The sequence below is a fragment of the Homarus americanus genome, unplaced genomic scaffold (assembly GCF_018991925.1).
Source record: "Homarus americanus isolate GMGI-L3 unplaced genomic scaffold, GMGI_Hamer_2.0 scaffold24260, whole genome shotgun sequence".
NCBI classification, from domain to species: domain Eukaryota; kingdom Metazoa; phylum Arthropoda; class Malacostraca; order Decapoda; family Nephropidae; genus Homarus; species Homarus americanus.
The window spans coordinates 4,638,491-4,653,757 of record NW_024721079.1 but is presented as its reverse complement, the minus strand read 5'-3'; the positions used below and the strand labels follow the sequence as shown (position 1 = coordinate 4,653,757).

The following is a 15,267-nucleotide window of genomic DNA, read 5'->3' as shown; positions in this document are numbered from 1 at the left end:
GGTGGAGAGGAATTGTGTTGGGTGTGGAGAGGTGATGGGGAGGTTCAGGGGCACCTTCAGATACTTCGTTAGTCTAAGACGCCCCGTGGCATCCGTGAGCTGAATGACAAATTGGCTTGTTATTGTAGCATCAGTACCACATGACGATTGGGAAAACTCATCATATGACAGTTCAGGGGCGTCTCGTCATACACGCCGTGGGAGTCGCATATACTGACGGAGGTTTAGCAGGTCTTCAGAGGTCACAGAGGCCCTTCACAAAGACACTAATATTATCTAAAGATCTCTATAACTTCCGGCCATTCTCCAGGTGTCTCACTTATCTATGTATTTTCGTAATTATTTATACCTGGCTCTGTTATACATCCACACCACATCTATCGCTACACATCCACACCACACCTGTCACTACACACCACCACACACGTCACTACACATCCCCTCCACACCCGTAACTAACTACCACCACTACACCCACCATTATACACCCCACTACACCCATCACCACACCCCCACAACAACCATCACTATACATCTCCACCACACACCTGTCTTAATCCTCATCACTAAATCATTATCGCCAGGTGTTCAGTAATCTCCTCCTGGTTCATCTTCAAGGCGACAATATAAACCCAAAAATAAACTCACGTCGACACAAACTTTTTCCTCGTCATTTCTACGGGAATTTTTGCTCTGAGGAAAAACTCTTGTAATGACTGAGATGGAAATGGATGTTGATGATGGTGGTGGTAGTGGTGGTAGTAGGGGGGTTGGTGGTGGTAGTGGGGGGTGGTAGTAGGGTGGGAAGGGTGATGGTGGAAGTGTGTGTGTGTGTGGGGGGAGGTTAGTTGGAGGTGATGGGGTATTCTCAAAAGATCACAGCAATACAGGAAATATTTCACAGGAACATAGTAAGTATGTCACAGCAACACAGCAAGTATTTCACAGTAACACAGCAAGTATTTCACAGCAACACAGCAAATATTTCACAGCAACACAGCAAGTATTTCACAGCAACACAGTAAGTATTTCACAGCAACACAGCAAGTATTTCACAGCATCGCGGCAAATATTTCACAGCAACACAGCAAATATTTCACAGCAACACAGCAAATATTTCACAGAAACACAGCAAATATTTCACAGCAACACAGCAAATATTTCACAGAAACACAGCAAATATTTCACAGCAACACAGCAAATATTTCACAGCAACACAGCAAATATTTCCATTACTAAAACAGAAATAATCGGTAAATACAGCATCCCATCTTCTCCGCTAACAAACCTCCTAAAAAAACGAAAAAATTCTAGTTCAGAGTAGCATGAGTTTACCTTTACTGACTTGACTGATAGGATTTTTTCCGTATTTAATGGATTTTTTTTTTCAATTACGGTTTAATGGATTTAAATAAATAAATACCAGTTCTTGGACGTCATAGGATTTTGTGAGAGAGAGAGAGAGAGAGAGAGAGAGAGAGAGAGAGAGAGAGAGAGAGAGCAAAGTTCCTCTCAGCGCCACAAACCAATTACTATCAGCTTCACCTTATTTACAAACCTTACAAACGGATGGACGGAGACGGAGATAAAAACGGAGGAAGAGGGGAAAATAAAGCGATAGAAAGAGAGAAAAAACTTATAAAAGCTGGAAATAGAGGAAATGGATAATGGTTTAAACAGACAACACGAAGGAAGACGATGGTGGGTGTTGACACAGGTGAGGCAGAGCAATAATTATGGTTAGGTGGTGAAGTGTTGGCCGGGGTTCATGGGTTCAAATATGTGGAGGAGGAGGAGGAGAAGTAAGAGGAGGGGGAGGAGCAGGGGAGGGGGAGGATCAGGGGGAAGAGGAGGAAAAGAGGAAGAGAAGGACGGGGAGAGGAAGAGGAAATGATGGGGAGGAGGGGGAGGAGGGGTGAGGAGGGGGAGGAGGAGGAGGCGGAGAAACGTGAGGGGGTTATTGTGAGATAAGGGTAGTGAGACAGCGAGAGGATGGGAGCGAGGAGGATGAAGGAAGGAGGAAGAGGCAGGCGTAGGAAGGACTGAAGTAGCAGGATGTGTGTGTGTGTGTGTGTGGTAATTAATTATGTACACGTACATGAGTACAGAGCAGCTAACGTATACTGTATCTTTATATTGTCTAAGAATGCACTTACTAAAACTGCTTCCAAACATATAATACATATGTTTATAAATACATACATAAATACATGTACTTGATATTAATATGACCCTAAACCATTGTATAAAAGGTCACAGTGGGTGAGTCAGCAGCAGTAGTGAAGGGGGGAGGTAGGCGGAGGAGTTGCCAGGCAGCAGCATCTGGGCGGGCCGTGCAGCAGTACCTGGGCGAGGTGGTGGTAGTGGTGCCTCAGTGAAGCTGGGGACGCTGGGCTGACCACTCCGTTGGCCCGTCACTCCCTCACCAGCCTCGTGTGACCGGGGAACGCACTTTGCTCTACCCTCACCCGAGAACAAAAACTTTATAAGTGTAACTCAACATCATGACTAGAAAGGTTGTGTTACGTGAGTGTTTAATGATTTAATAGAGTGTTAAAGTCGAAGAAACTCAGATTAATTTTGTTTTAATATTGAAGTACTGATGTTAATTGGACTAGTGTAGTACTTTCCTACTACCACTTGCTGTGTGTGCTGTAGTGTGGCGTCTCCAGTTGACAGGTAAGAAATAAAGTCTTAAGCCTAATGTACTGCAGGAGTCACACCTTCACGCCTGGCACTGGGGAGACCTCGTGGCACTTGGTCCTGGAGTAGTGACAGTTTTCCTCACTACCTCAGCGGGTCCTGGGCTAGTGATATCTTTACGGTGTTGGTTCTTTCATTAGGGGTAATCGATGTCCATCACGTTAATGGTGTGAACGGCCTCACCCTTACCCTCTCACAGTATGAGCTAACTAATACAACCGTAGCCTAAGATAAACACTACCAAAGGTGTTAAAATTATATATGTTAACAAAATGAGGATTCTTCAACTATGGCATTTTTGCGTTACATGAGGAAGTAATATAATTGTGCTTCCGTTTTCTAATTGTTACCTGTACATTATAATGAATCACACGTCCTCTCTAAATTTTAACGCACACACACACACACACTCATAAACCCGTCTGTATGTAATTGTATATTTCATTGTTATATTGCATTACGGTATGTATATTACTCATTGTTATGCTTATATTTTTATTATTATATTTCTGAAGATGATTTTTTTCTCTGTATAGCAACAATAACACTGAGAATCTCACCTGTAAGCGACAAAAGATACAGAGGAACATAACAAATGACAGACGATGATTCAGACCAAGTGTAAAAATTCTACTGAGGGTGACTAGTGTGGGACCCAGGCCACTCTGTCCTTACTGGCTCCTGGTTGATAAATTCTTCTGATGTATTAGTGATGACCACCCACATAATGATGCTCCCCTGTGTGGTGGTGGTGTTGAAAGTGATGGTGGTGATAGTTGTGATTTTGGTGGTGGTAGTTGTGATTTTGGTGGTGGTAGTGGTGATGGTGGTAATGGTAGTGTTGATGAACGTAATAATAGTGGTGATCTTGTATTACATATTGATATTTCTTGGTACAATAATTTTTTTGTGTGTGTGTGTGTGTTTCTTGTGTAGAGGATTCTTCTTCCCTCTTGAGTCACCGACACTTTCTGCTCGACTTTATTATTACAGTATAGAGCCTCTGGACCGTCGATTAAACACGCAGTAACATTGAATCTATTAGTCGAGACAGTGAATAAGATACGTTTATGGAGACTGATTCTTAGAGGTGTCTTGCTAGGGTCAATCTCTTACTCATGTGTCGTGGCTAATTGATAAAGTATGTGTCTTTCTTAGTGTGTGGATAATATGTCTTTAGGTTAAATATTGTACGCGATGTCTTTATAATCTTTGTCGAGTTGTCATGTTTTGGTCCCTCAATGTGGTAATGTATACTCGCCTCTATACCGTATTTTATTTTAGTTTTTTATATATGATATGATATAAAGTGTCTGAAGTTGTAGTTAAAAAAAATCGCTATCTATGTGTGTGTGTGTTGAGCCACTCGACCGTTGCGTCACACATAGATGCGAAAAAGTGTAACCACTCCCATCTGTTTCTGTGTTTACTGTCAACTAACTCTCAGGAATGATGTTTTTGATAAGTGAATAATTTTTTTTGGTAGCGTACCAGCGTAACTCTAACATGGCAAATATCTTCATAGTCACATTTTTAGTCAATAATTATCAACCAGAAACCTCGTCTTGAAAACTGCGTCACGGTGTTCACAATAACTACTTAGTACAGAAGCCACAGGCGTCACTATCTCATGCTGGTAACTGATTCCATTGTTCACACAGTTACCAAAATCTTAACACGGATGGACTTTTTATGAACGTCCGCCGGGGTGATGCCAAGAGGAGTCTCATAACCTTGAGTCAACGTAAATCATAAAATTAAAGTCACACACACACACACACACACACACACACACACACACACACACACACACACACACACACACTCTCTCTCTCTCTCTCTCTCTCTCTCTCTCTCTCTCTCTCTCTCTCTCTCTCTCCACGTTGACTCAGGAGAATTTTAAGGTAAGGCAGCAGACAACAATATATCCAAGGAATTAAAAGAATCCTACAAGTTAGATTAAAAACTCCACGACACACACACACCTGAGTCCTTATGATGCAGGAGTCCCCAGTACACGTCCCTCAGGAGACGCTAAACATCTTCCCAAGTTCTGTGAGTAGTGATAAATTTATAACATCAGTTGTGTGTGTGTGTGTGTGTATGTTTTGGAACGTCACACTCCTTCCCTTGTGGTGTGAACTCAGTAAACGAAGGATTTGATTATCTTTACACCTGGTGAGTTCCTCTCTCTCCTCCCTCGACCACTACCTGTGTATATCATCTGGTACACTTCCTCATATCAACTTTTTTTTTAAATTCCAAAAGTTATTTATTAGTGTTTTTTTTATACTATTTCTTTCTTAGTTAATTTAAAACTCGTAATAATTATCAGCATATTGTTTTAGTAAATCACCAAAACAGAAACAATTATAAAATAAAACCGATGAACCATTAAAAAACAACAACACACAAACCACCTTTAACTTACAAAAGATTCAAGAAAAAACAACACACTGAAACCCCACCAGTTTGAAGCCCGTCCGGAAAATTGGGGGTTGGAGAGGGAGGGAGGGACACGCCACACTATCTGCCTAACTGAAGGAAACTGTGTTAGCCCGGACAAACAAAACACATGAAATTTAAATCTGTACACCCCACAAAAGGCAGGACACGCCAAAGTCTTGCATATTCAGGTATACACTGCAATATATTCATCTAATTCAATTTTGGACGAAAGGCAGATGGTAGGTAGAGAGAACAGGTTAGAACAAAACTGCTGTCAGTGAGAGGGAGTGAGTGAGAGGGAGGGAGTGAGAGGGAGGGAGTGAGAGGGAGAGTTTTAACCATTTTAACCTGATATTGATATGTTAGGAAAAATACGTGCTGGGTTGAGGAAGACCAAGTTATGCTAGATTACCCATAGCCATCTATTTAAAGCCATTTTCTGACACCCATTTACTGATAGACATTTACTGATACCCATTCTCCCATAGCCATTTACTGGTAGCCATTTATTGATAACCATTTACTGACAACTATTAATGTAATCTACTAATACATAATTTAACCATTTGAGTCATCTACAAAATTAACCCCCTAGCTTACTTCCACCTTAAGAATAAACTAACCTAATCTAACATAATCAAAACTAACCTAACCTTAACATAATCTAACTTTAACCTAACCTATCCTAATCTAATCTAACCTAACCTAACCTACTCAAAACTAACCTAACCTTAACCTAATCTTACATCAACTAATCTAACCCACCTTAATTCCTGGAGGTAGCGTGAAGTGTTTCATCACCAGGAGAAATAAGCTGTGGGAGGGAGGCTATTCTTCAGGTGATCCAACCATTCTATAAGACACTGAACACTGATACACCACAACTTACTCAGTTCATTCATCACAGTGATCCACAACACCTGACAGTGATCCAACACACCTGCCAGTGATCCACAACACCTGACAGTGATCCACAACACCTGACAGTGATCCACAATACCTGACAGTGATCCACAACACCTGACAGTGATCCACAATACCTGACAGTGATCCACAGTACCTGACAGTGAACCACAGCATCTGACAGTGATCCACAAGACCTGACAGTGATCCACAACACCTGACAGTGATCCACAACACCTGACAGTGACCCACAACACCTGACAGTGATCCACAATACCTGACAGTGATCCACAACACCTGACAGTGATCCACAGTACCTGATAGTGAACCACAGCATCTGACAGTGATCCACAAGATCTGACAGTGATCCACAACACTTGACAGTGATCCACAGTACCTGACAGTGATCCACAGTACCTGACAGTGATCCACAGTGCCTGACAGTGATCCACAGTATCTGACAGCGATCCACAGTACCTGACATTGATCCACAACACCTGAGTGATCCATAGTATCTAACAGTGATCCACAACATCTGACAGTGATCCATAACACCTGACAGTGATCCACAACACCTGACAGTGATCCACAGTACCTAACAGTGATCCACAGTACCCGACAGTGATCCACAACACCTGACAGTGATCCACAACACCTGGCAGTGATCCACAGTACCTGACAGTGATCCACAGTACCTGACAGTGATCCACAACACCTGACAGTGATCCACAACACCTGACAGTGATCCACAGTACCTGACAGTGATCCACAACACCTGACAGTGATCCACAGTACCTGACAGTGATCCACAACACCTGACAGTGATCCACAACACCTGACAGTGATTCATAACACCTGACAGTGATTCACAACACCTGACAGTGATCCACAGTACCTGACAGTGATCCACAACACCTGACAGTGATCCACAGTACCTGACAGTGATCCACAGTGCCTTACTCTGTTGTGGTAATATAAATAGAATCATTTGTTCGGGTTTAGAGCGGCAGCGTCTGGGGGCTGGAGGGAATGTAACCATTTCTCATAAGATTTCATGATCGTCTTATTTCCGGCCAAGGAATTTACCTCCCGTGTGGTGGAAACTGTCTCGCTGTCTCCTGTGTCTCGCTGTCTCCTGTGTCTCGCTGTCTCTGGTGTCTCGCTGTCTCCTGTGTCTCGCTGTCTCTTGTGTCGCGCTGTCTCTTATGTCTCGCTGTCTCCTATGTCTCACGGTCTCCTGTGTCTCACTGTCTCCTGTGTCTCACTGTCTCCTGTGTTTCGCTGTCTCCTGTGTCTCGCTGTCTCCCGTATCTCCCTGTCTCCTGTTCTCACTCTCTCTTGCCTCTCGCTATCTCCTTCATCTCTCTATCTCCTGCCTCTCAGTATATCCTGCCTCTCGCTATCTCCCGCCTCTCGTTATCGCCTGCCTCTCGCAATCTCCTGCTTCTTGCAATCTCCTGCCTCTCGTTATCTCCTGCCATCTCGCTGTTCACCGCCTCTCGCTATCTCCCGCCTCTCGTTATCTCCTGCCTCTCGCAATCTCCTGCTTCTTGCAATCTCCCGCCTCTCGTTATCGCCTGCCTCTCGCAATCTCCTGCTTCTTGCAATCTCCTGCCTCTCGTTATCTCCTGCCATCTCGCTGTTCACCGCCTCGCTATCTCCCGCCTCTCGTTATCTCCTGCCTCTCGCAATCTCCTGCTTCTTGCAATCTCCTTCCTCTCGTTATCTCCTACCATCTCGCTGTTTCCCGCCATAACCCAAATAATCAGAGTTTTCTTCGTATTTCTGAATCACGATGCGAATAAAAGATTTCGAGCTTAATGACAAAAAAAAAAGGAGGGGTTTTTAAAATTGTATGAACCTGAGGCAAACAAGGTGATGGGTGTCAGGTGGGGACGACCTTGTGGGTACATCTTCAGGCAACATCAGCGGGGTGTGGGTGGGGTGGGGCTGGGTGGGGTGGGGTTGGGGGTGGATGGGGTGGGGCTGGGTGTGGTGGTGGTACTAAGGTGTGAGCGGTAATAAGTCTGTTCCTTAAGTTCTTAGTACCTGAGTGAAGAGGGATAGTAATAGTATACGACTGCAGTTTGTATCTTAAGCCGCTCAGTTAGAACGGATGAAGATGACGTTCATTCTGGTAACCAAGAGGCTGGCCCGTGGGATTATTTTGTCCTATTCTGTTTCACTATTTCCCTTGGCCATGTAGTATAAAGTTCTCCTAAACATGAACTATATAGTCTATTTCTTATGTATCTTTATCAGTATGAACTAAAATCTATATTTTTCACCTTTTAGAATCCAACTGACTTAAATAACAGCTGCGGACAAAATTCCCTGGACACTTTTAGCTGCGGATATAATTTCCTGGACACTTTTAGCTGCGGACAAAATTCCCTGGACACTTTTAGCTGCGGACTAAATTCCCTGGACACTTTTAGCTGCGGATATAATTTCCTGGACACTTTTAGCTGCGGACAAAATTCGCTGGACACTTTTAGCTGAGGATATAATTTCCTGGACACTTTTTGCTGCGGATAAAATTCCCTGGACGCTTTTAGCTGCGGACAAAATTACCTGGACACTTTTAGCAGCGGACAAAATTCCCTGGACACTTTAAACTGCGGAAAAAATTCCCTGGACACTTTAAACTGCGGACTAAATTCCCTGGACAATTTTAGCTGCGGACAAAATTCCCTGTACACTTTAAGCTGCAGACAAAATTCCCTGGACACTTTTAGCAGCGGACAAAATTCCCTGGACACTTTTAGCAGTGGACAAAATTCCCTGGACACTTTTAGCTGCGGACTAAATTCCCTGGACACTTTTAGCTGCGGACAAAATTCCCTGGACACTTTTAGCTGCGGACAAAATTCCCTGGACACTTTTAGCTGCGGACTAAATTCCCTGGACACTTTAAACTGCGGACTAAATTCCCTGGACACTTTTAGCAAGTATTTGGAGGTCGTGTAGGTCGGTCAGGAGAACTGCTATTATGACCTCATCTTACTCACATATTTTCCATTAATAATAAGGTAATTTTTTCAGAGGAGTCTAACATAATATATAATAATGAAGAGCAACGTTCACCAGTTTACACCAATCACACCTGTATAACCCATAATTAGATGCCAGGTATTAACAAGTATCTCGAGGTAATACGGTTCTTCAATTATGTCTTCTTCATTAAGTGTATACAAGAACATCCAAGACGGTGTTCTGTATTTGCTCACACCAGGTAGACGAGCCTCACCTGTGTTGATAATTAGGAAATAAAACAAAAACAAATACAAAATGATTTAATAAGTTATAAAGAGGAAAAGTAACCATTTACCTGTTAAATCAAAAACAATATTATTTATCCAACAATTTAATTCATATTTTCAAAGGCCTGGCAGCGGGCACCAAATTGCTCTATTATTTGGGAAATTAGCGCGGGAGCTTAACTCAGTGGCGTAATAGGAAACTGGTTAGCAGATGTGGTGGTATTGTGGCCTTTATATATATTTACTGTATATTAAATGACAAGAGATATTGGTACAGATAAAAAAAAGGTTGTAATAATTCATGCACTTTCTAAAATGACAAAATAATTCAATATCATTCAGGTTAATAACTCAGAAGCCGGGGAGAGAAATTTTTAGTTGCAGCGAAGTTTTGTGAATCAAGACCCGCTATTATTTGAAGCTTTGTGAATCAAGACCCACTATTATTTGAAGCTTTGTGAATCAAGATCCGCTATTATTCGAAGCTTTGTGAATCAAGACCCGCTATTATTTGAAGCTTTGTGAATCAAGACCCGCTATTATTCGAAGCTTTGTGAATCAAGACCCGCTATTATTCGAAGCTTTGTGAATCAAGACCCGCTATTATTCGAAGCTTTGTGAATCAAGACCCGCTATTATTCAAGCTTTGTGAATCAAGACCCGCTATTATTCGAAGCTTTGTGAATCAAGACCCGCTATTATTCGAAGCTTTGTGAATCAAGACCGCTATTATTCGATTCGAATCACCGTATCAAGACCCGACTTTGAGATCAAGACTATTATTCGAAGCTTTGTGAATCAAGACCCTTATTATTCGAAATCAAGACCCACTACTATTTGAAGCTTTGTGAATCAAGACCCGCATTATTCGAAGTTTTGTGAATCAAGACCCGCTATTATTTGAAGCTTTGTGAATCAAGACCCGCTATTATTTGAAGCTTTGTGAATCAAGACCCGCTATTATTCGAAGCTTTGTGAATCAAGACCCGCTATTATTCGAAGCTTTATGAATCAAGACCCGCTATTATTCGAAGCTTTGTGAATCAAGATCTGCTATTATTCGAAGCTTTGTGAATCAAGACCCACTATTATTCGAAGCTTTGTAAATCAAGACCCACTATTATTCGAAGCTTTGTGAATCAAGACCCACTATTATTCGAAGCTTTGTAAATCAAGACCCACTATTATTCGAAGCTTTGTGAATCAAGACCCACTATTATTCGAAGCTTTGTGAATCAAGACCCACTATTGTAAAGATTTAAACAAACAAATGATGATTAAATGTACACAACGAAGAAACAAGACAAAACGCAATACAGTATCATGAAAGGCTTGTCTGTGTACCAACGAAAAACAAGAGAAAAGCAAATACCTGTATATAACTAATTACCGACAGAAGACTCACTTTACCCAATATCCGGGGTTAAGGAATCAACCTATCTCAAAGTGTTGGAAGTAATAAAAAAATAGACTTTGAGAAATTATATATAAAAAATAATGAAAATAAAGGAGAAACTCTACCACGGTTTAGACTCTTAAAAAAAAAGTCTGAGTTTAATGTTCCTCGTAACCGGAGATGTAAGAATGTACGGTAACTGGCTGATTAAAAGCGGAAATATAACGACCCAAAATTACATACCGAGAGACTGAAAATATAAAATAACCTGAGGCTGCTGAAGGGACGTGGTGTTGAGTTTGAGGTTACTGAAGAGACTAGTTGTTGAGATTACTGAAGGGACGAGGTGCCAAGACTGGTGACACCCCTCTATAGTTTCTGTCAGAAAATATCAGTTTCCCATCGAGGACAATTTTCTCCATTATTACCTTTTTTCTTAATCACCTATACAGTTACCCTCCTCATCTAAGTGTTGCAAATTCACAATCAGTGTACTGTGCAGCTGCAGCGTCCACGTGAGGTTGTTTAATATTCCACAGTGTGACCAGCCAGACCAGGGATAGCTCACGTTGATCACAACCACTCGCACACAAAATGCAAATTATGCCCCGCCGGATTTGCTCCTATCAACGATTAACAAATACGCGAGTTGTGTTTCCGGGGAACGTGCTGTGAATCGACGATGGCTCATCACAATACAGGTATCCAGCCTAAAAAAAAATATACATATATTCATAAATAAATGGATGGCAAAACAAAACTATATTCACAACTTAAGTCATGCGTAAATATTTTGGTCAGTTTCATAACAGGAAGGTCCACTACCATAGGGTTTATGGTAATACTCTATACGGTAACATTTTCAGTATACAATTATTCCCACTTAGTTTTCCCAAATCTATTAATACTGTATGTAGGATTGAATCACTTATGGTTATCTGTTGAGTTTGTTAATGATTGTCTATACATAATAATCAGAGGGATGCGTAAGATGGACTGGATTAACCATAACTGAGTTTAATTGATTCTAAACAGCATTTGATTCCACTATAGCTGACCTCATCGTATTGCTGACCTTAAAACCTAACCTGCTCCTTGACCTTAACACCTAACCTACTCCTTGACCCAAACACCTACCCTAATCCTGACCTCAACTAATAGCCACTGAACTTTGCCAACCAAATTCCATCCTGCTTGCTGGATATCCCTACGTGACCTCCCACCTATCAGGACAAGATCACCTGAACTCCCCCCCTCACACTTTATGGAGCCAATAAACAGGACCGTTTTCGTGTTAAAATTTAAAAGGAAAAAAATAAAAGAAAAAGGAAAATCAGTAGAGACTATACAGTAGGTGAATTAACCAAGCCTTTCAGATAGTAATGAACCAATCCCTCATGGCCCTCAGTCGTAACACAGCTCATGACCCACCCCGCCTCTCCCCTCCCACACCTGTTATTGCCTTTCACGTCAGGTAATTAATTTCTCCTGCATTCGAACGCCCAATGAAGAATTTTTTATATAATTTATTTAATTCGTTCATTCAATTATTTTTTTGTGAGAGGGAGGATGCTTGGGGGGGGAAAGTCAGGGGTCGAGAATGAAAGTGAAAGATTATTAATTTTATTACGTTCGTGTTTATTTATTTATCAATTAATTGGAGTGAGGAAAGCCAATAAAGGAATTTTATTTTATACTGTATTTTATTTATTATGGATTATTTTAATTATCTATTTTCTTTAAACGAGGAAAACCTGAAAATATATATAATTTGGTTTAGTAACTTTAGTTTGTATATTCACACTTTTTTCAGCAGTTTACGAGTTAATTTTCTTCGTCTTGCATATTTTATTAATGTGTATTTTAGGTCAGGTAACAAGTAGGATATACTGTATAAGAGTATTGAAAGTCATATGTTAAGTGAAGTTAATGGTTCAAAGAAAAAATGAAAATGACTATATTTATGTGTATATAAGCGTATGTATGGATGTATGTATGTATATATGATATAAGAATGTGAGTGTGTGTATGTATGTGCATAAGTGTGTATGTATTTGTTTATGGGAGTGTGTATAAGCGTGTGTATGTATAGATGTATGTGTGTTGACAATAAACAATTATTATGACAACTATATATTTTTTTTACCACCGAAATAATTGCTGCAAAACATTTCGCTCAAATCAAAGGCAGAGCTGTGTACTGTACATAAAACAACATGAATGGTGTACAGGTTAGAGTACTGCTCAAACTGTGTGTCCTTCCTCACCCTACCCAGGTAACCCCACCAATTTCATGACCAGAGCTGACCCTACCATGCTACTGACCCTACCAATTTCCTGACCTTATCTGACATCACCTGACCCTACCATGGTACTGACACACACACACACACACACTAATGAGATAATTATTGTAAAGCCACTTTTCTCGGTAATTTATCTTATGACAATAATTACATGATATTCACAACATACTGTAATTATCGCGTTTTGAAGCCTCTGCGGTGACCGACGTAACATAGGTGTCCGGATGCTGTAACAAGTTTATAAAGGTGATGCCGTTATACAAGGTGTTTATAAAATCCGTGTGAATATTGTAACTCTAATAACTTTTTATGGACATAGGATAGCAACAATCTGTAAATGGTATTTAAAAGACAAATTTTTATGAAGTTTTAACACAATTACTGGATACATTTCTAGCTTTCAAAATGCATTATTTATGCTAAAACTTTATTCAGTTTGTTTTTTATTTGTCATTTGCAGATTTTTTATCATGTGTGCATAAAAAGTTATTGAAGTTTAAAAAGTACACACCAAATTTATAGACAGACAGACAGACAAACCAACAACCGCAGTTCAACGACCTACACGTTTCGCCTTTAAAAAAAAACTAAAAATAAAAAAGTAAAATACATCATACACGTCTCTCCATCTTCCGTCACTCAGTGTAACAAACAGCAAAACATATATATCCTCTTTTCTCAACATTACTCATTAATATATAACTGAAAACGGCGATCCAATATGTGGAAATCGAGGCAGCACCACTGTCGAGCCGGAGACGCTATTGGCCAGGGCGAGGAAAGCGGAACACTGCTAAAATAAACTTCTCCCCCGAAACGAGAAGGAAATAAAGAATCGAACATGACTTTAAAGTGTTGTGGAACAGATGGCAGCGTTGACGAATGCTGTAACAGAAGAAGACGAGAGAAAGAGAACATCCGTTGTTTCATCAGTAGTGTCTTGTGTCGCAATATATCAGTTTCTCTTCTTCAGATTCTCTATTTTTCTATCACTGTGAAAGACGTAATACTTGTCAGGGCGGGAAGAGTGACAGTGGGGTGACCAATGTTTACTGTAGGTGAGCTCGTCCCAGGATCAAAGTAGTGGATGTTCACTGTAGGAGGCACTGGTCCCTGGGCGGTGATGGAGCCGCTCATAGTAATAACTCAGCCTGGAGACACAGCTACCAGGAGTGTTGTGCGAGCCAGACGCTGCAACCTGACAATCATTCAGATTTATGTGACTTTCTTGTGAAATTTTAGAATTTTTCAGAGTCAAAGTTTACACTGGGGCACCAATCAAACGGGTGTGCTGGGTCCTATGGCAGCCGGAGCCGGTGTGTTTGTGTGTCAATGTTTACTCACAGTCATCGCTCTGAATGCAATACAAACAAGTCCGACTCCTTCACTCACTGTTGCAAATTCTTAAGCGGAATTTTCTTGTTTGTCTTGTTTGACAGTCAAAGACGTTTAGCTTTGATATACCGTAAAAGTCGCCAAGAATAGAACAGATTAAGTTTGCTCAAACATTAGAGGACGTATCATATTTCTTCAACATTTTAAGTTTTGAGAAATATTGCTAGAGTTGTGGTGGAGGCAGAATATTAATACAGTATATAGTAACGGTCAGGTAGCCGGGCAAAGACCACACATTCATGGATAAGTTCACGTGTATTGTGGAAATGACATTTTTAGCCTAGGAATAATGTAGTCATTACTAGGTTCATCCTGGCTTTGTTGGCCGGCCCTCACGCACTTTGTTTGGTTGTCATTTTTATTTTCTCGCGCCGACTTTTCTCTTGATGTTACCAGTAGTGTGTGTACTGTTTGTTCACAGGTGCGTATTAGTCCAGTTTTCCTGTACAGTATTATGTTTTAGGTCTCTCTCTCTCTCTCTCTCTCTCTCTCTCTCTCTCTCTCTCTCTCTCTCTCTCTCTCTCTCTCTCTCTCTCTCTCGAATTATATTATTCATCATTCTACTGATTCATGTTGAAGGAAACAATGGACACTGCTGTATATTTCCATTAGTTTCTTATTGATTGGAATTTAATACACAGAAACACGCTCATATTCACACCTACTGTACTGTACATACGCATTAACATGTAATTCTGTTAATGGTTTTATTACAGTACACTGCAGCTGAATTAATTTGGTGTTGTATCCGAAAAAAACAAAAACAAAAAAAACATGAGTAGTTATGGTGGCAAACGAGGGTGAGGGCGTGTCCTCGTCACGCACAGTACCTCTCATTAACCTGTCTCCAGTG

At 40.9% G+C, this 15,267-nt stretch overlaps 1 long non-coding RNA gene across 1 annotated transcript in view; it reads left to right on the top strand.

Moving 5' to 3' along the window:
- The first annotated feature begins 2,330 nt into the window (after window positions 1-2,330).
- LOC121861464 overlaps window positions 2,331-15,267 on the top strand; it is a 73,155-nt gene continuing 60,218 nt past the window's right edge. The window contains exon 1 of the long non-coding RNA XR_006088030.1: window positions 2,331-2,679. This is a non-coding gene — a long non-coding RNA (uncharacterized LOC121861464). The remainder of the gene's footprint in view (window positions 2,680-15,267) is intronic.